General features: G+C 31.6%; 3 protein-coding genes across 8 annotated transcripts in view; 1 reads left to right on the top strand and 2 right to left on the bottom strand.

Annotated features, from left to right (window-relative positions):
* LOC140055683 (steroid 17-alpha-hydroxylase/17,20 lyase-like) overlaps positions 1-4,385 on the bottom strand; it is a 38,551-nt gene extending 34,166 nt beyond the window's left edge. The window contains exon 1 of the mRNA XM_072101082.1: positions 3,971-4,385. The gene's annotated coding sequence lies outside the window, so the exon portion shown is untranslated. The remainder of the gene's footprint in view (positions 1-3,970) is intronic.
* The window catches only part of LOC140055996 (tRNA endonuclease ANKZF1-like), a 344,549-nt gene that overhangs the window by 212,754 nt on the left and 112,948 nt on the right, over positions 1-18,847 (bottom strand). The gene's annotated exons all lie outside the window — the stretch shown is intronic.
* LOC140055646 (SWI/SNF-related matrix-associated actin-dependent regulator of chromatin subfamily D member 1-like) overlaps positions 1-18,847 on the top strand; it is a 125,759-nt gene that overhangs the window by 37,429 nt on the left and 69,483 nt on the right. The window lies entirely within an intron of this gene.

The raw sequence follows: 18,847 nt of genomic DNA, 5'->3' as shown, positions 1-18,847 counted from the left end.
TTCTTAATAAAACTGATATATTTTAGAATCAATTAATATTATAATTTTCTTTATTGAGAAAAAAAAATTGTTTAGTCTTTTAAACGTTTTTTTCTTACGAATGTTTCATTTTTATTGGGAACTTTATTCACCTTTACTTTAAAAAAAAAACCCCTTGTTTTTAAATTGTTTATTTTTAGATTCAGAACCAGTTGTCAAAGTAGTATAGTTAAGTTTGTTTACTTTTTTAACTTGGAAATTTCTAAATTATTTGTTTATTCATTTAACTTATCTTTGAGCAAAACAAATAAAACTGATTCAGAATCTTGTAGGATATTAAAATATTCCTTGTTAAAACTTAAAAAATCAAACGAAAAATATAATGCATATTTCAACTTTTAAAGTTCTTCAGGTTTTCTTAAAACTTAAATTTCTAAATGCTTTGAGATTGTTTTCGTTTCATATCTGTAACCAGTTTACACTTTATACAACTGATTGTTTTCGAGACATTTTAGATTCAGACTACCAAGTAGTTTAATATTTAGTAATTAAACCTTTCATTCTGAAGGTGTATCAAAAACAATCAGCAAATAAACTTTCACATGTGTAACTTTATAAAGTTTGCTTGCTAGCCAAGAACATTTGAACTCTTGCTGGCGAATGTAAGTTATTACCTTTTTTTTGTCCACATCTCTCAAGTTTGTTGACAATAATTCAATGAGCACAGGAAATACTTGAGCAGATTTGTACACTACTTAACAACAAATCTTAGAACTCATTGCTAAAAAATGTTAATTAGTCCAGAAGTATCTGGGTGCTACTCTTCATGGTTTTTTAGCCCATTTCCTGAGAGCTTAACCCAATGTCTCCACTAGCCATACCATTTATATTGTATTTGATGGTAGTGTTTATGATGTAATGATTTATTGCCGTTATTAATCATTGAATTTTTGACTTTGAAATCAGTTTAGGAAGTTAGCTTGAAGGTAATAGATATATAATGTTTGCTCCAAGGTATATGGAAAATCATTTAATGTAAGTGTATGCTTAGCACCTGTTGTGGCAGTTCTTCATTTAATTCTTTTTTTTAATGGGTTAATCCTACTTTTGGATAATGGAATATGTTGATAATGTGTGCAAAGTTTTGTTGGGCTTTTGTTAATCATTTTTATTGCTTGATGAAGATAGTTAACATTTCACTTTGCTAAAATGATTGTTTAACTTTGCATATTTATACACCTCAGAACATTTTCAATTATTTTTTTAGTGAACTGGCATTTATATTATAGTAAATAAAAAAAAAAATAAAAATGTTATGAGTTAGGAAACTCTGTGTACTGGTGGGTTAAAGTTTCTAAACTAGTAGTAGGTTTAAATATTTTATTATTTAAAATATTTACATGAAATATATTTGTATTAGTTGGTTAATCAAACCTAGATAGATAGCTAATCTCTTGTTAGTAATACAAATTGCACATGTCAACAGTATAAAACTTAACAAAAAAGTTGTGTAATATATATTTATAGGAAGCAACCATTGTTATAGAAAACTCTTATCAGGATGGTAAATATCAACAACTATGCATTGGCTTTTCAAACAAGTTTAATATAAATTGCAAAATCTATTGTAAAAAAAAATGATTTATGACCGGAGATTAACAAAGTTGGACATCATCCGAAATTGATTAATGGGGCATGAAAATCCCAGCTCATAGTTGAATAAAGTCAGTAAAAAAGTGTTGCTAATATTAAGTAGGGCAGGGTTGCAAGCAATTCATGACTATTGGTAGCCATTTGTCTATAAAGGTTTCAATTTGATTGATTGACATTCTGACATCTAGCCTCTGACATCCAGAAAAAGCTTAGTACTGTTTGAAAATCCATAAGGTTGTTATATTATATATATATACACACTATACTGTATTTGAATTTAAAAAAATTTGTAATAAAAAAAAAAAGCAAAATATATTACAGTTAGACAGGGATATGAAGCCTTTTTATTTTCGGCATCTGTGTTTTTTAATTTTAGTTCAATTTTAAATTCAAAACAATTCTTTTCTTTAAAGCAATATATATTTTATAAATTTTATTGCATATTGGTTGTAGTGTTAAACATATATTTTCCCTCGTTCATGTCACAGGAAAGTGTCCCCTGAAAAGGGGTGTTCCAAACAGAGAGGTTTTACTTTATATGAATTGTTAAATATTACAGCGTATTACAATAAAAGTGGACGATGTTAAAAAACCCCTTTCTATTTTTTATCATGGTTTCCCTTCCTGTCATCACTCCCCTTAAAAACCTTTGATTGAAAACTCACCTGAAGAACGCCTTTCGCTATCAACAAGTTACTATGTCAAAGAGTTTTGATGTACTATTTGTCCAAAATGTTAAAAATGTGTACAGAATTGTTGATAATGTTAATAATTGACTTAGAATAACCAGATTAGTTGTACAGTTATTATAAAGTTGTATTGTATTGTGACAAGTGCTGTTCAATAGGTCTCATCTACCTTCTTAACTGTGGTTGCCCTTCCAACGACCTCTACTTTCACAGTTACCTTCATGTCAGCTATTGTATAAAGGATTCCGATATTGACTTTCTTTACCACCCTTTTGCACTATTTATGCTTTATACTGAATCAACATTCTTTGAATTGAAAATGAACAACAATTGTATGATTGTGTTTCTTTCAGAGTTACGATTTATATTTTGTAAATGTACGCTTTACGAGAACGCTTGGCAAGTAAAGTTCTTCACTCTTGCAGAAATGTTGTACTTGTAGTTACGATAGTAGGTCATTACCGGGACCCAGTTCCTGTTGGCAATTTTATGGTTAACTATTATATACAATTTTAATCAAGAATTAATAAAGTTGAAATAAAATAAAATGGAATCCTTAAAAAATGAGTAGTATACAGTACCAGTTAAGGCCTGTTTCGATTGAGAGCATAGTTGTTTCAACAAATTTCTGCTATTTCCTTTAAAAGCAGTAACGGGAAAATAACTGGATGGCATCCTCAAATAAACCGTTAAAACATTTAAATTGGTCGCCTTTTTGTATGCCATTACAGAATGCAAATTTTAATGCAAAAATATCGGGATAGTTTTGTTTATAACATGTCTCTCTGTACTATTCTATTAATAATTAATATTTGAACAGTTATTGATTTCACTTTTTTAAGGCTCTTTCAATCCATTACTATAACCAATAATATTTGAAAGGAAAGTGACGGAGATTAACAAAGTTGCTTATTAAGAAACCCCTATTCAGGGGACACTTTCTGGTGAAATGAACTTCAAATAGACATTTATAACACAACTATTATTACACTTCAGATATGCTTTGTTGCACTTGTAGGAGTACTATAAAATATTATTTTAACTATAACTAATAAAATGGTCTATTTTAAATTCAACAGAGAAACCCAAAAAAATTTAAAACGTCTTCAAACAAAGACAGTAATGGTTTTTAAAATGTTACATACGGGCGATTTGTACAGATCGTTCTGTGATCAATGCATCACGTATACGACTAACCGACAATCTTCAAAGTGTTTGTTTAATGTCAAATGTTAATTAAATAAAAAACATACCATACTTTAAATCTTAAATTATCAACATTGAACTTTTCTCCCCATGAATTTGTAGATTGAATAGATGAAGATAAAATCGTAGAACAATTGGTGAAAGGTATTGGAAATTGCTGGCGCAATCACTTACCCTCTGTTACGTCAAATTCCCCCTGATACGCCATTGAGTGTATACTAAGTTCTGATTGCTGATTTAATCATAAAGATCTAGTACAGTCTATAGATATTATACGTCATGACTTATGATCTTATACTTATTAGTAGCAAGTACATGTACAAACATGATAGATTGAACATAAAATGGGGTAATGTGATTATAATTTGTGTAACATGTCAAAATACGTTTATATTTTTGCCGACGTTTGAAATGCACAGAAGCTAAACAGACCGTCGACGTACCTTGAGTAAATAGGCCAATTGCATGCGAAAACTAGTTCACTTTGGTTGTCTGCCAAGTGGTTCACGCTGCCACTGATTCAGCGTACAGTCAATCCAATCTACACCCTCCGTGACGACGTTAGAACCGCTTAATTTCTGTAATCCATTATTCCCGTGGTCAAATATTTTAATCGTGCCAGGAGTATCGGAGATCTAAGTCGTATTATTTAGGGATGGTTTCAAGTTTAAGTGTTTTTGATTGAAGGACTTCAAGGTCAATGAACTTATATACCGTTGGTACATTAGTACTAATAAACGTTATGTTATGCTGAATTAAATTTTGCAGTCAAGAGCAAAGAAGAATCTAGTCTTTAATAGTATTAATCATTAAAACTTAATCATGTTCCGTGACTTGAATTTCCACCAATTTTCATTTGCCACAAGACATTTTGTTGCTTGCTTAAATCGATTGAACGCATTTGTAGATAATTCACAAATTGCATCATTAAAACTACTGGTAATTGGTTAATTTTAAAAAAATTGCTCATTTTATGGAAAACATGATGTATAAGATACAACACCTCGTGTATAAGATTACTGTCAACAGTTTTAATATTCAATTTAAAATCATCATATTCCTTTTTCGCTCAACCCAATCAATGTTTTCTTAAAATTTTAATTCAAGTATATTCAATAAAATAAATTGATTAAGATCAAATCAAAAGTAGTATTGGATAGCAAATTATTAGACAGTAAAATCCCTATTAAGAGGACACCTTCGGGACAACAAAATGTCCCCTTAATAAATGATGTCTTCTGAATAGGGATTACTGTAGCTAGTACACTTATTTTGAAACATATATTGTCTTGGTAGTGTCCCCTTAATATTAGTGAGTGTCTGCTGAATAGAGGTGTCCTCTGAATAGAGGTGTCCTCTGAATTGGAGTGTCCTCTGAATAATTGTGTCCTTTAAAGGTCTACTATATTAATATTATTATCATCAATTGGTTCTTGTTTGTGGGAGGATATCAATATATTACTTGTTATATGGTATTATTAATATTAGTATTATAGTGAGTAATACTGACTCACTAGGAGATTGATCCGTTGACAGATGGATGATTGATGGACACATCACTGGGTGCTTTCAGTCAACAGAACTCAGGTTTTAGCTAGCTACCCACTTTTTAAATTACTGCTAACTCCAACAGGACATGCCGCCCACTTGCTGTAAGCAACCCAGTTTATTTGGAACCTATATTTCTTACTTGCCTGCTTAAAATAAGTCTCTTGAGAGATAAAACCAAAAGTTAAGGGTGTATATAAGGCCACATGACAGGAAGATTACTAGAAATGGCCTATTTATCTGGAAATGATAGTGAATTAATATTACCTCTAGTACTGTGTAATATAATGAATTAGTATCAATTTTGATGGTATAAGTAGGTCAACTCGTGGTGTGTATGCAATTACTGCTTCCTTATTACTGTTACCGGTCGGAAGTTTTTTTTTCTTTTTTGTATGATTTGTAGTATATTTATATTTTCTAAACAACAACAATTTAAACTTAATTTTTATTAGCAACATGACCAATAAAAAGGATGTTTTTAATATATTAAAGAGAAAGTATTCTGTGGTTTATAATTATAATTATTATTACAATATTGTTTTCTTAAATGTTTTAATTTTGTTTACCTATTATTTTAACCATGTCCAAACTATTCTACTGTTACTATGGTAACTATATTTTGTTTAAATCTGATTATGCAATTATTTATAAGATTTTGTTTTGGGGATAAGAAAGGTTCTACTGAAAATGTCCCCTTAATAGAGTGTGTCCCCTTAATAGAGAGTTTCCCCTTAATAGAGGTGTCCCCTTAATAGAGTGTGTCCCTTTAATAGAGTGTTTCCCTTTAATAGAGGGTGTCCCCTTAATAGAGTGTGTCCCCTTAATAGAGTGTGTCCCCTTAATAGAGTGTGTCCCCTTAATAGAGGTGTCCCTTTAATAGAGTGTGTCCCTTTAATAGAGTGTTTCCCCTTAATAGAGGTGTCCCCTTAATAGAGTGTGTCCCTTTAATAAAGAGTGTTTCCCCTTAATAGAGTGTTTCCCCTTAATAGAGGTGTCGCCTTAATAGAGGTGTCCCCTTAATAGAGATGTCCCTTTAATAAAGTATGTCCCCTTAATAGAGGTGTCCCATGAATAGAGGGCTCTACTATACATAAATTACGGTATATTTAGAATGACTAGACAGACTAACTTGTTATCAACACTTTCTAGACTATAAATATTTGACTCTAATTTAGTCTTTAAAATTCTTTTGCTATCTCATTTAGATAGTAAATTTTCAAGGTTTTATTTGCGTGCTGTACCAAGTAATTGGGTTAAGTGTCTGTACCCAGGCTAGGCCTCATAACGTGTCTGAGCCTTGTAATTCGCACCTTCACTGCCATTCATCTGTTGTGTTGTTTTAAATGTTCATATTGACTTAGAAATGTGATTGAAAACAATGACAAGTGTATTAGTACATTTGTTCAGGGCAACTTAACTTACTTCCACAAGTAATTGACCTAAATAATATGCATTGAATAAGTGTTTAATAGTAATTCGTTTGATGATAGGAATCTCTTTTTGGATCCTTTCAATATTAGCATTTGAAGGTAATGTTCTAATTGTTTACCAATGTAGGTCAAAAAGTTAGTTCCACTAGCGACACGAGCGTGTGTAGATTTTTGTTAGTCACGATAGAAAAGTAGGCCCCTACCCTTCTTGATATTGTGTCTAGCAATCATCTTTTACGTATTAATACGTACGGTACGTAATTAATTGCACCGATTTTCTCTCAACTTCGCGATTCTCAAGGTTTTTCAACAGTTTCACGTAATATTGCAGATATTTTTAGAATGCAATTATTAAAGGATCTCTCTAAAGCTAAAAGTGTCTAATGCTCTATCTATACTATCAAACTTTATGTGATGTGCCCAAATATGGTAGTGATATGATGTCATCGTGACCATATATGGGCACATTTTTTTTCACATAAAGTTTGATAGTGTAGACAGAGCTTACAGTAATCCTTAATATAAAAAATAAGCATATTATATTTGTGATCAGAAATTAAAACAAATTTACATTTTTTTATGCAAATTTTTGGCACTTTTATAAACTAACTATATAGCTTGAAGAAGCATACACATTTACACACGAATATTTAACATTTTAATTCATTATATATTAATTAAATAGCACTGGCATTTGTAGCACCAAAAAAAAGGTTGTTGTCATATTACTCCACTTTTCACCACTGTAAAGCAAGTGGGGTTTTATCATTATGCTTTCAAATATAATTTTAAACCTGGAGTCACCCTTTAAGCCCATGTTTCTACAGAAAGTGCCAATATGTTTTTTTTACCTTCAATCCTTCACTAAAAAAGAAAAATCTGAAAGCTATTGTTTAAAATCAAAATGCTTATTTTGTTAAAAGTTTATTTTAGTTTCTAAGTCTGCTATTAAAAAATGATGATGATACCTCTATTCTTTATATTTAAAAAAAGTATGCTACTGAATAGCGTTATACTTACTATATTTTTGTAATCTATATTCTTACGTTATTCTAAGACTAAGTACCTTAATGTAGCACACTCGTTATAAAATAAGTTGTGTAGGCAATAAAAGATATGAAAAATGTAGGATAGAAGTCATATCATTTCTCATTTAGCAGTTACATAAGATCACAATATTCATCTTATTCTTACTTGTGATTCAATTACAACTTGAGCGACTTCATGTTTGCGCGAGAAACTAATTATCTTGGTAATAAATACGATTTCAACTTTGCTCGAAAACTAGGCTATGTGGAGAGACCGTAAGAAAATAGGGACACTTCAAACGTCGAAGTAAACATTGACCGAGCTGGGTTAAGCAAACTTAAATTTCATAGGAGGTTGGAGAAATGATCTGGTCTAATAAAGCGTAACAAAACAAACACTTCTGAGGAGTTTTAAAAAATGAATCGGTTGTGTGGTAGGCTTAATAGGCACTTTGTTTAAGTGAACTTCAACTAGTTAAGTAAGGATGTTCATCAATCAGCTTGACTTGTATAGTGTATTGCAAATGTATTGAAGCTCATGCATTTTCAGGTGTCTTTATTGATGCTAGCCTATTTTAAGATATTTTTTTAATATATAGATTGACACTATCCTTTAAATAATGGATTACTGTATTCGATTTATCCGACACTTCACTCAATAATGGACAAGTTGTTATCGGAAGTTCATTTGTTTGGCCAACCTAATTAATAGGGTGTTAGTATCTTAGGGCCTGTTCTGCAACTGCTCAAAATACGGTATAAAAATACGGTATAAAATACGGTATTTTTTATACCGTATTTTTTAGTACCCCGTTTCTGCTAACAATACTTCTTGGGTGGTCGTGTTAAATTTCATCCTTTTTACCCAAATTGCCATTCATTTATTTGGTCGATAAATAAAAGTCGCAATAAAGGAAGTTTTACGTCTCACTTTCAACAGCCTAGCCCTAGTGATAGAGATGTTGTGATAGCACAGAAAACATCATAATGGGGACAAGTAATTCGTTCCCTCCCCGAGGCTCTTCAGCTTTGAATTTACTTGCTTGGAGACAAGTCTTCGTACTCCTGCTGCTTTATTTTTTTTAGAAATGTCTTTATAAATGTGGTTGTCCCTTTTATTACCTTTTAGTTGGCCGGACATTTTAGCTTCACCACCCCCTCCTTCCCCACACAGATTTATATAGTAAATACTGTGACGTCTTCGCTCCACATTTTCGCCGAATATATCTATACACGTGTGTAAAACAGCTGACAGCGACAGAAAATAAAAACACGATGTTGACCTCATGTCACAGGTAAAAAAAATACGGTATTTTTTATTGGCAGCAGAAAAGGGTACAACAAATACGGAATAAATTTGTAAATACCGTATTTTATCCACACAAATTTTGTGGGGAAAATATGGTATATAAAATACGGTATTTTTTTTATGAGCGCTGTTTTTGCTGCCAAAAAAATACGGTATAAATACGGTATTTTCTTGGCAGCAGAAACAGGGCCTTACAAAAAATATGGCAGCACACATATACAACTTCTGCACGTAATTGTACTTGAACATTTATCTTTACAAAATGAATAAATAAAAGGAACAAAAATAAATTATTGACAATATGACTCAAAGTTTGATTAATTTTGAATAAATAAGTTAAAGTCATATATCAAGAAAATGTTGTTGAAACACGTAATATTTGTCTTTAATCATTAATCAAATAGGAAATATATACTATAGAGGTGAAGGTGTAGCTATAAGAAGTGATTGGAGGTGGGGTTTGAAAAGGTTAATGGGGTGGGAAAAAATAAAACACTAGGGTTGATGCTGTCTTGAATTTAGGTAGAAATAAACTTAGGCTGTGTGGTTTTAAAACCCATATTTAAGGCCGCTTCTTTTTGAGGCCTCATTTTTTTTTATCAATAAAACAAGCCATAAAAAAGCACAGATTACAGAAATATTAATTTGTAAATCATCTAGGTATATTTATTAAAATTTCTACAAAATCTGTATATTAAGATTTTTCTCATCCATTTAATTACTTCCAGAAGCAAGAATTTTACTTAAAAAATTGTCGATGTCCATATTTATAATCTATTCTAAAAGGAAATGCAAGTAAAGAAACCTGGGTTTTAAATGCTAGCCTATTAGAGCTTTAGGCAGATATCAATAACATCACCCGAAAGTCACTAGTTAGAATAAACCTGTCCTACTTTTTAATCAAAATTGAAACACTAAATTTATCATTGAAATTTGTTTTATCTTTGTGTTATAGAAAAGCAATACCGTGACAAGTATTTGTCGTAGGAGAACTTGTTTTGTTGAACGGAAATATAGTCGGTTTACATTTGTATTGTTGATGTCGTACCTCTTTTAAATCTTTTGTTAGTTTTCATGTATTGCCTGCAGGGATGATTTAGCGACAATATATCTATGGAAAACGATCCACTTTAGTTTCTTTTATATTCTTTATATACTTTCTTCCTGTATTGTATAGAATTTATTTCTTTTTTCCCATTGATGGGTAATTATTACTGATAATCTGGTTTACTGTTTATCAGTCATCAAAAATAGATAGATAGGACACGATGTCTCCTTGTTTGGCACGGTAGAAACTTTTAAGTACGTACGTACCATTACTTGCATGGTATGTGCTGCCTGATTTCCCTCGTACTTAACCTAATTTTCAATTATAAAAAAGGTGTGTTGCACTTTTGAACGACGAGTATCTAGAGCATTAATAATCAGTCATAATGTTCAGTACAATAGACATGTACCCAAATTGACATCACAACAATCCTATTATTAATTGATGACTTGTGAATAAATACATGTTACCTTGGTAGAAAGTATTCTTTAAATAAATAAAACTATATAGTATAAACAAAAAGCTTTGTGGTTTTCAATACTGTTGAATTCCCTTTCTTTTGGACATCCCTTTTCAGGGGGTAATAAGAGGCAATGTGTTTTATCATTAAATGAAAACCCCTATTTATAAAGGGGACAGCTTGTTGGCTTCTTATTCCCTTAAATTGGGGTTCTACTGAAAAATAACTACAACTTAAATCTTCATACAGTCCAAAATCGCATACACCTACAATTGGCCTGCCTTGCCTACATGGTCTTGTTTTATATCTTTATATGAGGGCCCCTTGATTGTCAGCATCTGCTGATTAGGGTCACCTTCTATAAATAAGGTAAAATAAGGTTAAATAAAAAAAAAAAATAGGCAGTAAATTTGAAGTGAATATAAAGTTAATAGTCTAGGATGATTGGCTATCATTCTGACCAATTAGAAAGGTAGATTTATATTTACTAAGAATAGAATAAGAAACATTTATAGTAATTTTTTTTCTTGACAATAGAAATAAAATAGTAATAATTTAGGGACTATGCCAAAATTATTCTTTTGCAGTTATTGCAGTAACTACATTTTTTGGGCTATTTATGCAATTATTTTTACAAGCTATTTTGTTTAATCATACACACATTACATATTTTACAGAGGTTGCTGTAGTAAAAATCAAAATTTACTGCAGTAATTGTAATAGAATAATTTTGATATGATCCAATGGAGAACAGCAACGAAAATAATAATAATGTGACATTTTTCAGATTTAACTGAAATTCAGGAAGGTGCTATGATGTTGATAGACATGGCAGGGTCAGCCAAAACAGTTTAAGGCAAAGGTTCACATCGTATGCTTTACCATGTGTTTTCGTTTAAATGTTTTGATGCAAAATAGTAGTATTGTAATTCACTGCAATACATATTTTATCTAGTATATTTGTTTTCTTCAGTGAACACTGAAACCCCATTAAGGAACCAAACAAACTGTAATAGCTATGAGTGCTCACTGGCTAAACCAAGGGCTCCAGTGCTTAAGGGACCCCAGTGCATGAGCAGCCCAATGCAACTACCAAGTGTTGACCCTAGGGAGGTCCCCTGGGTAGGGGTTGGGCATGGTGTTAAAACATCTTGTCCTCCATTTTATTTACTATAAAGTATCCCCTGAATTGGTTCATCTGTAATATGATTACATATTTTGAATTTATCCAAAAAAAAAAGACTATTAGAAACTTTTATGGGAATGAAAAAGCAAAATTTAACGAACAACCAACATTTGTGGACATCTATGGAACTACCACATGATTGGTCATTATCCAGCATAATATTGTAAGGGTGTGTGGCAGATTTTTTTGGACATATCTTTAGGCACTTTACTTATGTTTGCCTCTCTCCACTCAGGTTGTACAAATGGGGTACCCGGTTTTAGGTCAAGACATGACTTTGCGCTGGTTACCTCCTGCATTTTAGGAGTATGTTACCATACGTGTTTGATCAAAAAAATGACCGGGGTAATAATTTGAAGCTCTTAGAAGCATTGTGCAATAAGCGGTATATCAGAACAAATATTATTATAATGTCTTCTTTTGAGTACAATGCACGAAATAGTTGTGATGATCTGAGGGCGACATTTTATCCTTAAAAAAGTAGAGAGTTCGTTATAGAAAGCCATTGGTTTGACATAGTGTATCCAAGTTACTAAATAGTGTTTAGGAAATAAGTAATTACATAAACATCATGAATCAATGTGACTACCTGATATGCTTAAAACTTCACGTAGACATCTGTAAAGTACACTTAACATTAAATTCCATCACATTTAACATTGATATACTTGGTATAAATCATTAAAGTACTTATTCATGTTACCGAGGTCTTCTAGTTTTATTGTCAATTATTATAGGTACTAATAACTTTTTGGCCTTTCCTCTTTTTTTAATACTTCTCTTTATTTCCTATTCCAGTCATTAATAATCATGGGTTATGGAAATTGAATTCTTAGAGCGTTGTTCTCACTTTTTATTCTAATTAAAAGAATATTACATTATGTATAGTATATAGAATAAAGCTGGGTTCCTGTTAGGGTAAACCTTGGGCACTATTCTTTTTAGGGTGGGTTTTCTATTAGAGTAATGGGTTACCATTACTAAGCTGATCTAGGCACTTGGAAAAACTAGCCCATCCCACCCTCAGCTCTTCCCCTTCCGCTTTCTTGTCACATATATTGCATTTGTTTTAATGAGATTTTGAATATTTAAAGTCCTCAACACAACCAACCACGTATGTGCAAATATTGTGTGAACTTTTTATTTGAATGTCATTTTTTTTGTTATGCTAATATTAACCCCAGAAAGGGGTTGCTATTAAAGTAGGAGGCTATTATATATTATGTTTTAGGATGGATTACTAATACAGTAACTAGTATTAGAACTTAGCTTTACACAACATAATTCGACCAATCACAAGCGACAGATCTACTACCTTACTGAAGTTCAGACAGATTATAATTGCATGATTTTCTTTTAAGCTGTTTAGTTAGATTTCTATTAAAACCTTTACAAAATATTCTATAAATATCTTGTATTGTAATTTTTTTTCTTTTAGCTTGTATTGTAGCCTTTCATTCACTCTTAAATACTGTTCTTTATTCACTCATTTTTTACAAATCTCTTAAACCTTAAATATCCCACGTTCCCAATTTCAAATTTATTAAATTTTTGCTGTAGGTACCGGTACCCACAACATCTTTTAATTATTTTGCTTTTGAATTTATATAAGTATACGCAATATATTATTAATAATGTATTAACTTTGATTAAAGTGTATCAGCTTAAATTGGGTCAACTTTGGGAGTTCAGTATGTTTGTACAATTTTGCATGAAAAATCACTCCAAATTTAGTAGCTTTATCACAAAAGCAAAATTATAAACCACTATCAATATGAAATGAGGTCAGTAATAGTTAACTTTGTTCTTAAACTAGATTTACTTGAATAGCTTTCTGTGATAGGACCAAGTATCTGAATAGAACAATTTGTCAAAGTGATGAGTCTTTAGTTTTGAATGGCAGGGCTTGATAGTTTGATTGGCATATTGAGGCTGTCAACTGGCAACTAACTGTCTTCGGTATTAGTGGATAATATAAGGTCATTGAACCGTAGTTTCCTTTACCATTTTATTGCCGTCATATTTTTTTTTTCTATTTACGCCATTTGAATAAATATATTTTCGTAAAAGACGTATTCATGCTTGATGTCCCACATACCACAGTTTTTTAATTCGTAATTTTAATACAAATTTATTAATAAAACCGATCTATAATTCAATAATAAAAATATTGCCAATTGCAGAATTTATAAACATCAAACAGAAAGATTAAATACTGTATGTGATGGTGCGTCAGTGTCACAGAAATCCAACGCATTTGATTGGTTAACTTTACTAACTTTCGAAGATACTGTATTCTTCCCAAAATACACAATTTTTCAACCATTTATTAAAGCTCTGTCTACACTATCAAACTAGTTTTACAAAAAAAGTGTGATGTGCCTAAACATGGTAGTTATATGCTTAAATATGGCAGTGGTATGACATCATCATGTCGATCGATATATGGGCACATCACATTTTTTTGTCACATTAAGTTTGATAGTGAGAGCTTTAAAGCTGAGGTACAGGCATGAATTTTAAATATAATATCTGGTTAATTGTACATAAATCAAATATTTGTAACAGAAATCAAGACGAAAAACCTTGAATTTTCCCTAATATGGTCAAATACAAAATTTTGCAAAATTCTGCCAAAAAAACCAGGAAGACTTTTTTTCAGTAGTTAGGTAGTTAACATAATGAAGTAACATGTCTGGTGACTCCTTAGAAGGTGAAAAAAGATGGTGGATATACGGTGGATAATTTTTGCTATAGCATGAAAATAAAATTCTGAAGTTGAATAAAAATACAAGATATGTAAAATTCAAGTTATATTGCCTATATTTAGTCATCCGATAACATTTTTTACCACACCGTTTATTTTTCATAGCTTTTTAAAATGCCTCTCTATTTTCAAAATTTGTGTACAAAAGAATAGAGATTTTACTGTGTAATTTGAACTATCCCCCCACTGATATGAAAGTGCTAATTTTCAACAAGCTCCTGTAACACAAATAAAATCCCAAAATTTATGAAACATAGGGGAAACTAAAGATTGATAATTATTGGAATGTATGATCAATAGAAATGTTTTGCCCGTACCTGGCCTTTAAGGAATCAAATCCAAAGGCCTCGGGCGAAACCAGGAGGCAGCGCTTTGTTCGCCGGCTTCTCCCAAAAACTCAAAATAGTACACAACAACGTTTCGCAAACATTCAGTTTGCTTTCTCAAGTAAACTGTTAATCTTGATTTGTAAATCGGTTAGCGCTCGCTCCCTTTCCCCATTTAGAAAATCCTGGATCTGCCTCTAAAAGCATTGTTATACCAACTCTTATTTTATTATTATATGAATTTACAGGCACAGAGAAACTCTACCCACCTAGTGATTTACTGCAATTTAATTAATCTGTGAGATTTAGGTATTATTTAGGTAATGCAACACACAAAAAACCCAATAAAACAACCTAAAATAAAGAAAGCAATATATTAAAAACATCAATGAAAAGCCTGTGAATGGTTATCAAATATAAATTTAACCCTAATTTCAGTGAACTTTTAGTATTATTTGGTATTTATTTTAATGTTTGTGGAAATTGAATGTTGGACTAGGGCTTTTAATAGTTTATTGCTACACAATGGGACTGAAGGTGTGAAATAAGGTCACATTTGGACTGTAAAACTAATATATCACTCACATAACAGTACTTTTGCTTTCAAAAGAGTTTTATTGAACTACTTTGAAATTAGAGTTTAAAGCTGGAAATCTTTTATAAAAATACATTCTGGATGCCAGACCAAACTTATTTCCAATTTAGGAGATTTCAATTTCCCCCTTTTCCCATTCAGGAAATGTTTTTTAGTTAGTACAACTACAAAACATAAATTTACTAATAGTAATACCTTTAGTTATTTCTTCTTTCAAAAGAAAAGTATGTTTTAAACAGAACTGAATAAATCTTGCATTGCAATAAATTTGTTTCTTTATTTATAAAATGAGATTTTGCCCTCAACCATTTTTTTCATTCATACCCTTTGTCCTCAGTACATGTTTCTTACCAGTTTCAGCCTAAATTAGATGTTGTTTTTAAAATTTGTTACAGGTAATATATCATTAAATCATTCTTTGGTAGCTACAAATATGTTTCTTTATTTATACTCAAATATAACCAAATAAAATGGAAGTGTCCAACAATTAAAAAAAAAAGTAAATGGACTAAACAGTAGATAAGATTGAGAAAAAATATAATCTACAATCTGGAAATATAGAACCTAAATAAGTTAATTAATTAATGAAATAAAAAAGTTTTTTATTTATAGATTCTGATCTTTGTACGTCAAAAACAATAATAAGTGGATTTAATGGTTGGTAAGAGAATGAATGAAGGCAAATGCTTAGAAAGATAAAGAAAATATATTGTTTTAGGTGTGCCTTAAAAATGTATTGAAAAAGTTAGTTCTTGAAAGTTAGATACTGGCTGTGATGCATTGAGTAGTGACCATACTATTTTCTGTAATACATCCTTCAACACAACCCTTATTGAAGTCTGAAACCCAATTGTACAAATTGACAACATGTTTCCATGGATACTTGCAAAGTACAGACATAGGTGAAAGCAATTGTACAGAATCCCAAGTGACCGAACCTAGTTAGTGACCAGTAACATATTGGACATTTGATCCAAATTCAATTTGGATATCTAATGATGACCATATACCTAGTTACCTCAAGACATATTCTATTTGTTTATACAACTGTTTGAGACATATTAACACTTGTATGGAACTTTTGATATTGTTTTAATGAATGTAATGCTGTGGGTTAATTTTTCTGTTGGGCAAAATGGTTCATGGGTTTCCTGAAACCTGTTGATTCTAGCAAGGAGGATAGACTGTGAACCTTAGCACCTGGGTTTGAGCCTTGTTTTAAAAGGACAGCTGTCCTGGTCATTTTACTAGCCACCTGTCTAGAGGAGTCCCTGCTTAGCACCTGTCTAGATTAAAGTAGGTCTCATAATTCTGTTTGGCTTTTGGAATCATTTTAATGAGAAACAAAGTAAACATTGCTCATCAAATTGATACAAAAAAACACAGAAGTAGGTTAGTGCTATGATAACCCAACCTCACAAATTATTTTTTAAAAACGCATAGATATAGAATCTGTTAAATTTTGCACAAGCTATTATAAAAACGATCATAAAATAAAATAGTGGCCATTTTAAAATTTTTCTTTAAATTTGGATTAAAATATAGCAATTAAATTTGATTTCTAATCAAATTTGGGTAATAATTATTGCTCAGAAATAAATTTATAATATAGTGCTATTTTTTTTTTATAGTTGTTTCCCAATATTAAGTATCATGAATAATCATTACGAATCATTATTTTCTAAATTTAAATCGACTTTTAATTAACTCTAATAGTTATTATTAAATTGTTTCGTTCCTAATTTTACAATAAACATTATTTTTTCTATTTGCCCACGACACCTGTAGGCCTATTTACAGTACAGTGGAGCTGTTCAATGTTTGAATATTAGACCTACATACGAATTGTATGACAAAACTAGTTTAAGATCATTTGGGCCTTGAGGAAAAGTGGTTCATACAAATATAAAATGAATACCAACTTTCTTTCCTTTTCTTTTAAGAACATATTGTTCAGCGATCTGAAATTAGTACACTGTTCTCAACTGGCCTGTTTACTCGCTTTAAGGCATGTAACGTTTACCTTAAATAACACTTAAAACAAATATTCACTGTGGTATCACATGATGTCTCTCAGTATGAGATCATGTTATTATGATGAACTACTGTGTATCCAGGAAGATTTAAAAAAATTCTGTCATGATTTCTGCGGTTTTTACAATCTGGATTTTTTCAGAATAAGAGGTACTTGTACGCTGGTATGTGTTTCTTGACGAATGTTATTTCCCGTTTTTAATAGAGCGAAATCTGGTGTATGTTGCTTTATTTTCTTTGTCATTTCTATGTCAAGAATGGGATCAGGCATATTTTACTGTCAAAGTTGTGGTACCATAATGATCACTTAACCTTTGCTATGATATAATCTAAGTACAGACTCCATGATGAGCCAATAAGGACATGTTTATCAACATGTTATAAACCCAGCCAGAGTAGTACTTGATTAAATAGGTCACCTGGTTTCTGTCAAACCTCCCCTCTATCCTTTTAGACACTACAGTATAGTGTGTAGACAGTGAGGCAGCTTACCCCTCCTTTTCTTTCTCTTCAATTAAAGCACGGCTGCAACAAAATTTATTTCTACTCTGATTTTTTTTATGAACTAAACAAAGACAATTTTAAGGTTAAAGTCAGCCTCTGAGAATATGTAGACTATAATTCAATTCATTCAGACAATTTACAAAGTACACCAGTTAAAAAGCAGTTAATTAATGTTTAATCAAGTAGAATGTACATTCTGAAACTTATCAGAGTTAAATTTACATCAGATGTGCCACTGAAAGCTATTGGGGCAAGACCCGGACTTGTGTTACACTGACCACATATGAGAATTTATTGCATTTGTAAATTGGATTGGTTCCGGGGTGTTACAACCGTTAATGTAGAAAACGCCAGCTAATGTCGAAACAACCGTTAATGTAGAACAATCCACCGCTTATGTAGTAAAACCTCCAGCTTATGTAGAAACACCAACAGCTTATGTAGTAAATAAAAATCAACACCAGCTAATGTAGAAACAGTCAACAGCTTATGTAGTAACGAAAATTGCCCCCCAGCTTATGTAGTTACTATCGCCAGCTAATGTAGAAAATGTTATATATTTTACAAAAAATGTCTAAATCATGGGCAAATGCGTTGATCTTTACTTAGTTATCAGTCTTTCCACCTCTCGTAAGCAACCAACTTTCTAAAACGATCACACATCGTAAGCAACCATCTCTGTTAAGGGACCGCTTCTAATAATCGAACATCTCTCGTAAGGGATCAGCTCCTCTCATAAGGGACCACTTCTCATAATCGACCACCTCTCATAAGCGACCACCTCTCTGAACAACCACACCTCTCGTAAGTGACCACCTCTTTTAAGGGACCATGACCTCTTTCTCTCTATTAAACAACCGCTTCTCATAATCGTCAGTGACTACTCTTTTAAAGGACCACCTCTCTTACGAGAGGTGGGTTCGTTAAGAGAGGTGGTCCTGTAAAAGAGTCGTCACTGACGATTATGAGAAGCGGTCCTTTAATAGGGAGAAAGAGGTCGTGGTTCCTTAAAAGAGGTGGTCATTTACAAGAGGTGTGGTCGTTAAGAGAGAGGTGATCCCTTACAAGAGATGGTCGATTAT

This window comes from Antedon mediterranea, chromosome 1 (assembly GCF_964355755.1).
Source record: "Antedon mediterranea chromosome 1, ecAntMedi1.1, whole genome shotgun sequence".
Lineage (NCBI taxonomy): Eukaryota > Metazoa > Echinodermata > Crinoidea > Comatulida > Antedonidae > Antedon > Antedon mediterranea.
Note: the sequence above shows the minus strand (reverse complement) of the source record. Positions and strands in the feature narration are given on the sequence as shown.